The sequence below is a fragment of the Elaeis guineensis genome, chromosome 4 (genome assembly GCF_000442705.2).
Source record: "Elaeis guineensis isolate ETL-2024a chromosome 4, EG11, whole genome shotgun sequence".
In the NCBI taxonomy this organism is placed as follows: domain Eukaryota; kingdom Viridiplantae; phylum Streptophyta; class Magnoliopsida; order Arecales; family Arecaceae; genus Elaeis; species Elaeis guineensis.
In genome coordinates this window covers 34,278,604-34,288,351 of record NC_025996.2, presented here as the reverse complement: position 1 = coordinate 34,288,351, position 9,748 = coordinate 34,278,604, and the positions used below count along the sequence as shown (strand labels likewise).

At 40.4% G+C, this 9,748-nt stretch overlaps 1 pseudogene; it reads right to left on the bottom strand.

Annotated features, from left to right (window-relative positions):
* Positions 1 to 651: 651 nt before the first annotated feature.
* Positions 652 to 1,678, bottom strand: LOC140857302 (heterodimeric geranylgeranyl pyrophosphate synthase large subunit 1, chloroplastic-like; annotated as a pseudogene).
* Positions 1,679 to 9,748: the final 8,070 nt, after the last annotated feature.

Genomic DNA, 9,748 nt, shown 5'->3' with positions numbered 1-9,748 from the left:
CACATAGTTAATTTATCACAACACATAGTTAAATAAATATGACATATAGTTAATTTTTTATTATATATAGTTATATATATATGGTACATAGTTAAATTATCACTACACAGTTAAATTAATATGATATATAGTTAACTAAATATGGCACACAGTTAATTTATCACTGAATATAATTAAATAAATATGATATACAGTTAATTTACTATTATACATAATTATATATACATGGTATACAATTAATTTGTCACTATATATAGTTAAATTAACATGGTATATAGTTAATTTATCACTATACATAGTTAATTAATATAATACACAGTTAAATTAATACTGTACATAGTTAAATAAATATGATATATAGTTATTTGCTATTATACACGATCACATATATATGGTACACAGTTAAATTAGCACTCTATATGATTAAATTAACATAACACACAGTTAACTAAACATAGCATACAATTAATTTATCACTATACATAGTTAAATAAATAAGGTATATAATTAATTTACTATTATATATGATTATATACATTGTATATAGTTAAATTAACATAGTGCACACTTAATTTGTTACTACACACACTTAAATTAACATGACACACAGTTAATTTACCACACATATAGTTAAACTAATATAGTATATAGTTAATTTGTCACTGTATCCTTGAGTAGCTCCTCTGCGTACTCTCTCAACTCCTTCAGCGCCATGAGCTTTAGATATGTAGTCTTATCACCGATCAGATCCTTTCCGACTATCTTCCCTAACTCCTCCGATGACTAGGTTACTTGATGATGTCATCCACATCTTGGAATAGTAATCCAATACGCCTAGCCTATGCCGCAGCAGCTTGATCTGGTCATTGGAGCCCTCACTGACAATTGCTCCTTTGACCACCGAGGCCTCCAGTAAGAAGGTGGTCTTATGGAGGTGGATGAATTCAAGCCAATCGAAGCCAAAGGAGATTGCTAGCCTCATGGACTCAGTGTCTACCATCTAGTCGATGACCAACCCCTCGGGCCTGATGGAGCGAGACAGCTCAGTGACTGCACAAATGATGCGGGCAAGTGAGATAGGGTTGCCGGCTGGATAGGAGGCGGGGTCAGTGAGGTGGTCGAAGGTGAGGGCGAGGAGGGCGTTGTCAGTGAGGATGGTGATGGGCTTGCAAAAGATGTGATGGTTGGAGGGCTTGCCACGGTAGAGGTCGTCGTCGTCCATGCAGGGAAGGTTATTATGAATGAGAGATATGGTTTGGATCATTTCGACAGCAACGATGAAGGGCATGGCCTGGCACTCGTGGCCGTCAACGAGCTCGTGGTGGTAAGGAAGAGGATAGGGCAGATGTGCTTCCTGCGATGAGGAGGGAGTAGCATGTCGCCTCGTGGATGCGCTCCACGTGGTTGGGGGGATAGCGGCATCTAGGGCTCAATGCATAACATCGGTCTTATGGAGCATGCACTCTTAGAAGTCGAACTCTACTAGCTTGGCAGTGACGATGGAGGGGGCAGAGGCATGGACCTTCATGGCTGCCCGAGGCGGACGAGTGAGGTGGCCATAGGTGACGGCAGAGGAGGGTGGGGGCTTGAAGAAAGGAAAGAGACAAGAGGAGCGGTTAGGGAGATAAACTGAAAAGTCCACTGCTGGGCTGCAAAGGAGATAAGATACAGAAGTCATTTTCTTATTCTATTGCTTTCTCTTCTGTTTGTTTTCAATTAAATTTTTATATTTGATTTGGGGGCAATTTTATCTCATGAGAGCTGAAACTTAAATAATTATTAAAAATGAATCGGAAGTTATAAAAATAGTCAATATGGCTTAAAAATAAAAATCCGGTCCACTAATGGACTGGGCATCAAAAATCCCAAAATCTAACTTTATCTCAATGAAAAAGTTGATAATATGAGCGCAGAATCCAAAACAAGCTGGAGATTTTCTACGGCATTTTAGCTGCAATTATCCATCACGCCGCCTTGTTAGACTAAAGGACATCGAATTAAGTTAGAAATCAAACAATGGACATCTTTCATTATCAAGTGGCCTGTCCTACATGCACACTTCTTAGCAAGAAACCAAAAGCGATTCCAGAGGCTTTAGGTCTTTGTCAGTTAAAGAGTGGATTTCCAATTGGGCTAGAACTCCGTGAAGTCTTCCACGTGCTCTTTGACAATTCCTTTCTTGGCCTAGTTCTCCTACATTATACATAGTCCAATAGAGGAAAGGCGTGGCCACCAAATCAGTACAATTGGCTTTTTTACTTGAAACTCCACCATGAAACTGCTCCTAGGATTGTTGTTGGCATTCTATGCTCTCATTTCAATTGGCAGCGCAGTTCGGGTCATGAGCAACGGTGGATTTGGTGAGAGCAAGAGGCCATCGTTTTCTCCTCCTTCTCCAATAGCCAATGGCCACCCGTCAAATAAGCGACATAAAATTTCTTCGAGCCCTCCACCACCATCCTCGTTTTTGCCACTCTCTTTGGTATCGCCTCCGGCCAAAACTCCAGTCAACTTGTTGCCACCGCTTCCTCCACCAAGCACGCCTTATCCGCAATCTTCTGCACCCTGAGAATTTTTATTGATGAATCCCAAGTGGATGTTGTATAAGTAGCATGCTTTAGGTTCTGTCTAGGATTCTGGGATGGTAATTAAGTTGGTGATCTTATCCTTTTCAATACATGTGCAATGGCTGCCCATGGAGTTTTAATTTTTAATAAATCAAAGCTCAAGCGAAGAATTCCTCTCAATTCTCAAAGAATATGATGATGATTAGTATGCTTGTATATATTACACGTATAATATACCTTTTGAGACTAAAATCTATTTGACTTGTTTCTTTTATTCTCATCTCCAATATTTTTCCATCGCCTGACCAGGTTGTAGTGGCACATATCAGACTCAATCTGACAACCAACGGCCCGTGTTGGTGGTTTTCTTGGATCTGAATGATTATGTGTACCGCACGTGAAAAAAATAATCTAGTTCATGTTTGCCTAGGGTTTTGTTTATATATGGTTGTGCTTAAATTGAACTAGTTTTGGCAAACCGGTGCCGGGACTTGTACATACATTGCAGAATCATTATTATATATGTATATATATTTTTTATTTTCTTTATCATAGATATGCCCTGTGGAATGTAGACATTACAGATTTTTTTTTTTTTTTTTATTCTTTTATACGAGTCTAGGCAAGTCCTAAGACTGCCTCAAGTTTATACCAAGCAATTTTACAACTGAACCCCTTTTAGAAGGTAAAAGATGTAAATAAGCTTACCGTACAAAAAGGAGGTCACCTGTACCTTAGTTCGAACTAGTCCCGGTCGAGACTACAATTTTCATTGCAGAACTCTTACATAAAAAACCTTACGGAGAGTAATATTGTTAAGTTCCTGGCCTAAAGAGAGACCTTGGCAGTAACATTTAAACTACAATGACATTTGTAATCTATTTTCAGCTTTCCATAGGGGTGAATGTGATCTCTCTAGGCTTAACTCTTTATACATTTCACTTATCCCCAAGAAAACTGAGAATCTATCGGTGAAAGACTCTCGACCAATCAGCATTAAACATGCGATGATCAAAATCATCTCCAAAGTACTGTCGGATAAGCTTCAAGTCAAACTGGATGAATTGATATCTGTTAATCAATCCGCTTTCATCAAAAGGCGTCAAATCTTCGAAAGGTATATTACAGTGGTAGAACAGATCTCTTCGACTAAATGCTCCAATCTACCGATAATCCTCTGCAAAATTGACTTCGAAAAAATATTCGACAATATATCTTGAGAATTCTTATTTGATGTACTATCACATAGAGGCTTCGATGTCAAGTGGATAGGTTGAATAAAAACTATTCTTGTGACTTCGACCTCAACCTTGGTCATCAACAATTCAGTGGGCAAATGGTTCCGCAACAAGAGAGGGCTCAAACAAAGAAACCCCTCTCCCCCATGCTATTCATACTGGTAACAGACGTCCTAGCAAACCCACTTAAAGTGACCAGAGCAGGACAACTATTTTCAGACCTGGGTCCCATTGATTCGGAGGATTATTCACCATGTATTCAGTTGGCAGACGACACCCTGATCTTCTCCCCTGTCGACAAATCCACCATAAACTGTCTCAAGTTGATCCCCTACAGCTTTGAAATGGTGTCAGGCTTAAGCATTAACTTTCACAAAATACAGCTCATCGGCATCTATGCTTGTAAGGTCTCTTCTGTCACATCTCGAACCCAATATCCGAGTCGGATACGTGATGGCCGCACACTCTTTAGAGTAAGCCCTAAAGAATATGCAAGGCCAAAATAAATCATTACAACCTTAACATCCATAACAATTAATTTCAATAGTAATTCGTAAAACCTTGCATAATTACAAATTAAATTTCTTCAATCCTCTGATCAGGTACTATGACACTCTATCTATCCATCTGCTCACCCATAAATCTAAGCCATAGCCAATCATGAACGTCATGTAACTCTGAGAAGAAAAAAAAAGGTGAAGAGGTGTGAGCTTTACAGCCCAGTAAGAATTCCAATATCACACTGATATAGTAATATAATCTGAAAATAAGAATAAGCAATAAAACATAAAATCTCACGTTCAATATCCAGAATACTACAAACATCCATAAATTTACTGTCTTATTAAAATAAATGCATCATCATATGTTAACAGGTGAAACATTTTTATTCAACAATTATTTCATGTCTTATCTTTCATTTCTCTTTTCATAATTACATGATTTTTAACATTTTTTTCTGGCTCTGGACTATCCAAGTCTATACCTCAGTCATCATCCGGATCGAATCACTTAAAAAGCCTTTCAAGGCTATCCCAGGATGAGCTCCTGGCCGGCTGTCCCACGTATGAAAGTCTGTGAGAGGCTATTCCAGGCATAAGCTCCTGGCGGGCTGTCCCAGGCATGAGCTTCTGGCCGGCTGATCCACCTGTAAGCCAGTGGGGGCTGTCCCAGGCATAAGCTCTTGGCCGGCTGTTCCACATGACAAGGCTAGTCCATACCATATATCTCTTTCTTTTCATTTAATCATTATGTGTTGATTTCATCCAATCAATTCCGACTTGTATTATGATCAATTTAGATATGTCATATCAATATAATCATGCCATCAATCTCTGATACATATATATTGACATAACATACTCATGCTCAAAATCAAATAACAATATCTCAGATATAATAAATTCATCGATCTCAAAATCCGACGATGCAAAACTAATAATACAAGACCAACAGTAAAATAGCATATATATAATGGTGATCATGTACAGGGGATTCTTATCTTTACCGGTGACTGATCCAAACACAGAAATTAATGTTCTTCTTTAATTTATGAATTTTTTTAACAAAATATTTCATTCAATATCATATGTAGACAATCATCTCTTCATGACCCTGATCAATATAAAAATCATATATAGAGAAATTACTGATAATCGATCATAATAACCCAAATCGAGGACCTCTCTTAGGATTAATCAAAATTATGATTTATCTAAGTATCTGGATCCTCCACTGATCCATAAGACTTCTAGAGAGAAAAAATCCATGAAAAGAGAGAAAATTCTAGAGAGAGAAAGTAGAGAGAGAAAATTTTTGTATCCTTCAGACGAGGCAATCATGATCGAGATCATCAAAGATCATATCAGAGTGACTTAATATAAATCAAATGTTATAAATTTTGAATAGGATCAGGCTGGAATCAGATCTATTGTACGAATTTCGGAGCAATCTCAAATTATCTTATTTTCATCTCAAGTTTATCCTAGGGTCTGTGATGAAATCAAAGAGAGAAAAAGACTCTAGAGAGATAAAATCTATAAAAAGAGAGAAAAAGATCTAGAGAGAGAATCTAGAGAGAGAAACTGGAGAGAAAAGGTAGAGAGAGGAGAGAGGAAAGAGGAAGAGAAAGGAGAGAAAGGAGAGAGAGGAGAGAGAGGAGAGAGAGAAAATTCTTTCTTTCTTTTTTTTCTATTTTTCTTTTTCTCTTTCTCTTTTTTTTTTTTTTCTTTTCTTTTCCTTTTTTTTTTCTTTTCCTTCTTCTTTTTCTTTTTTTTTCTTTTCCTTCTTCTTCCCACGGTCCTCTCTTGGGCCGAAACAGGGGATCTTAAATCCCCTCCTTTGCTCAGTGGACCAAGGGCCGCAGCCGGCATGGCGGTGGTCGGCGACAAGGGCCGACGATCCCACAGCTTAGAGGGACCAAACCGGTGGTTGGCGGTGACCACCGACGTCAGAAAATTGAAGAAAAACGGGCAAAATAGAGATTTCTTCCGCAACAAAATCCGGCGACTCCGGTCGCCGGTGAGCGTGCACACTGGCACGGGAAGGAAAGGGGAGAAGAGAAGAAGAAGGAGGAGGCTCACCTTCGACGCCGGTGAGGCTTTCCGGCGAGAAATTGGATGGGCACAGGTTGGGTCTCCGCGATGGTTTTCCGGTGATTGCCGCCGACTGGGCTTAGGACCTTCGGTGAGAGGGAGAGAGGAGGATTCTCCTCCTTAAATAGAGCTGGAGGGGGCTCTTTTCTGACTCTGATTGGGAGCCGGTGAACGGAGGAAGAAGACTCCCTTCGGGAGTCTCCTCCTCTGTTTCTTTCCTTTTTTTTTTTTTTTTTTTTTTTTTTCGGGCTGTGGCTGATTCTGGGCCCAATTGGGCCGGGGTGTTACATCTTCCCTCCCAGTTCGTTATCTGGGTGTACCTCTGCATCATTCCAAGCTTAAAGAAGGAGATTGGTCCTTTCTGATAGAAAAAATTTCTAAGAAGTTGAGCGGGTGGAAATAGAAAACTTTGACACTGGCAGGTCGGCTCACTCTGGTTACCTCAGTTCTAAATGCAATTCCGGTATACTGGATGTCGATCTTGAAACTATCATCAGTGGTTATTCATGAAATAAACCAAAACTGTAGTAGATTGTTTTGGGACGGCCAGTGACCGAACAGCAGTGCCAAACATCTTCTCAACTGGAGGCAAGTCTGTAGACCAAGAAGATTCGGTGGACTCGGTGTTCAAAACCTCCCCGCCCTTCATCAGGCTCTCCTACTAAAACGGTGGTGGAAATTTATTAGCTATCCCCAAAAGCCCTGGTGTTCGCTGATCAAACACGCTTATTACTCAAGTAGTCCTCTTCTCCAACCATCCCGTCACCTGCTAAGACTTGCTTCACCCTTTTGGAAATAGGTAATCAAACTATCGACTCCTCTCAGACATTGGTTCCATCCGATTGTCGGAAATGGTCGCACAACTCTCTTCTGGTCTGACCACTGGATCGGCGACTACAAACTTAGGACATTGCTCCCTAATCTCTTCTGCTTCACCACAGAGCAGACATATTCAGTTCATGACTTCTTTCAGCAGGGAAACTTCCTTTCCTTATTCAAAACTCCAATGTGCTCTCCAGCATCTAGAGAATTCCAGCTCCTCTTGACAATTTTGCAGACTGTATCCTTAAATTCTGAACCAGATATCTGGCATTTGAAGTGGGGCTCGAGTGGTTTCTATACTGTCTTCTCCTGCTACAACTTCCTCATGCAGGGGGGAGTGATCTCATGACTAGGCAAATGCTTTTTGAGGAGTCTCCCAATTCCGGAGAAGGCAAAGCTATTTTTTTGGTTAAAGTTATCATGACAAAACCTTGACCAGACAAAACCTGATCAAAAGAGGAGTTAATGTTGCTGGAAATTGCCCCTTGTGTGACGAATATGGTGAGTCCTTAAATCATATCATGCCGCAATGTTCGCTCACAAAAGCACACCGGCACCTCATCCTTTCTTCGGTTAACATCCCCGACCTACCATCATTCTTTCCTGACGTCTGGGATTCTTAGAGGCATTCCCCGCAAATTAAATCTTGGTTCCCTGCAGTTGGGTGTTTGTTCTTAACCTCGGCTTGGTGCCTTTGGAAAGAACGGAATTTCAGAATTTTTTGCTTCCGAGCCACCATGCCCCACGTAACAGCCAAGGCAGCAATCAATATCTTTACCGACTGACTTTCGGTTGCTCCTCATCCAAATATTAAACTCTTGATTTTCCAGCTCTCTCAGATCGTTCTTCAGTGGGGGCGATGGCTGGTGGTTGACGGCAATCGAATGAGGAAACATGGGAAGACTGCTAACAGAAATTTGTCAGACCGTAAATCCCGTTCAGAACCGGCAGTGGAGTATCCGGAACCGATGACGAGTCGGAATGAAGATGCTATCACGACATACACCTACGGGTGACTACGAGTCGGAATGAAGATGACTTCGAAGCCAACTATACCTTGGACCTCTTGAGTCCCTCATCTATGAATGTATTCCTTTGGATGAGAGTTTCGATGAGAAACATGAAACGCTTGCAGAAGATGACTCAATTCACGATCCTTCAGATGCACGATACAAGGAAAATGGAAGGGGATTGACGGAGCTAGCATACTGATGATTCGAAATATTCGGTGGTCGCGACAGACTCTGATTTCAGTCTGCCAGAGCTCTCACAGGATACTTCCCATCTAGGATCTCTCTTCGAGCCCGTACCAGTTCATTGGCAGTGAGAGGTAGCTGCGGTCGTGCTACAAAGGGTGCCTCAGCTAAAGATTGATGGTCTCTCAATTATCAGGGTAGGTGGAGTGTGGTTGGGATAACAGAGGTGCGCCTGCATAGTGTTTATCGACAGGTTTTAGGAAATTTCAGAAACGTCCTCTGAAGACTCTGTTAGATTGTTATGTTTCTGTTAACCTATTTATCATTTCAGCCTTTGGGTTTCTGCAGGCTGACATGCTCCATCTTTGAGCCCTATGTCGATGTATACATATATTTGTACCATCTTGTTTTGATAATATAATATAAATATATTAATGGTGGAAGTAACTTGCTTCCTCCATTTTCCTAAAAAAAAAAAACTAGCAACCAGCATGCCGCAAGCCTTCTGAGCCATCTACAGCAACCTGATATTTTCTTTTGATCAAGTTGTTACTGAAATAGCGAATTCTTATTGTTGTGCTTTTCTACTGGGGCGAACAATTAGGTGTTGCTGAAATAGCTTGCATAAGGGCAAACCTAGGACTCAACCATAGGGAAGGCGGTCAGGTGCTACCAACACCCGATGAGCTTGGGAAGTGCACAAAATAACTCCATCGAGTATCCACCCTCCAGTTACTATAATGTACGAAGTTGCTTAACCGGATCAGTTTTTCAGAAATAACTCAGGTAAAATTTGAGAAAGAAACCATGTTAGCCTTTTATTACAAAGTATATTTGCGCATCAACACACGTGCGCACGCTAGCATTGAGCTCGTGGTTTGCATATGAGAAGCCAAATGGATGATGATAAGCAGAGCCCTCCTAGTCTAATGACAGAATAAAACGCATCCAATTTTGGTTAAACCAGCAAATTATTACTTTCATTTTTTCCTTTTACAATGTAGTTTGATGCAGTACCTGCACATAATGCATCTGTCTGTTTACATGCTTATATACATCTTACATCCGTACAGATCACGCACGCGTGCATAAAGACATGCAGTTACACAAGCTTTTGTTACATGGGTGCACACACAAATTAAATGCATGAAAATCACAGGTCTACACATGTATACATAATACATGCATGCACAGAGGTGCTTTTCCCAGAATTTAGTACATTCAAATGCGCCATACCTAATTAAAAACATTCTGACGCCCAGCATATCCTGAATTAATTCATGTATCCCATATCACAATTCAGCTGAGTAACAAAGTGCAATATATGGTAA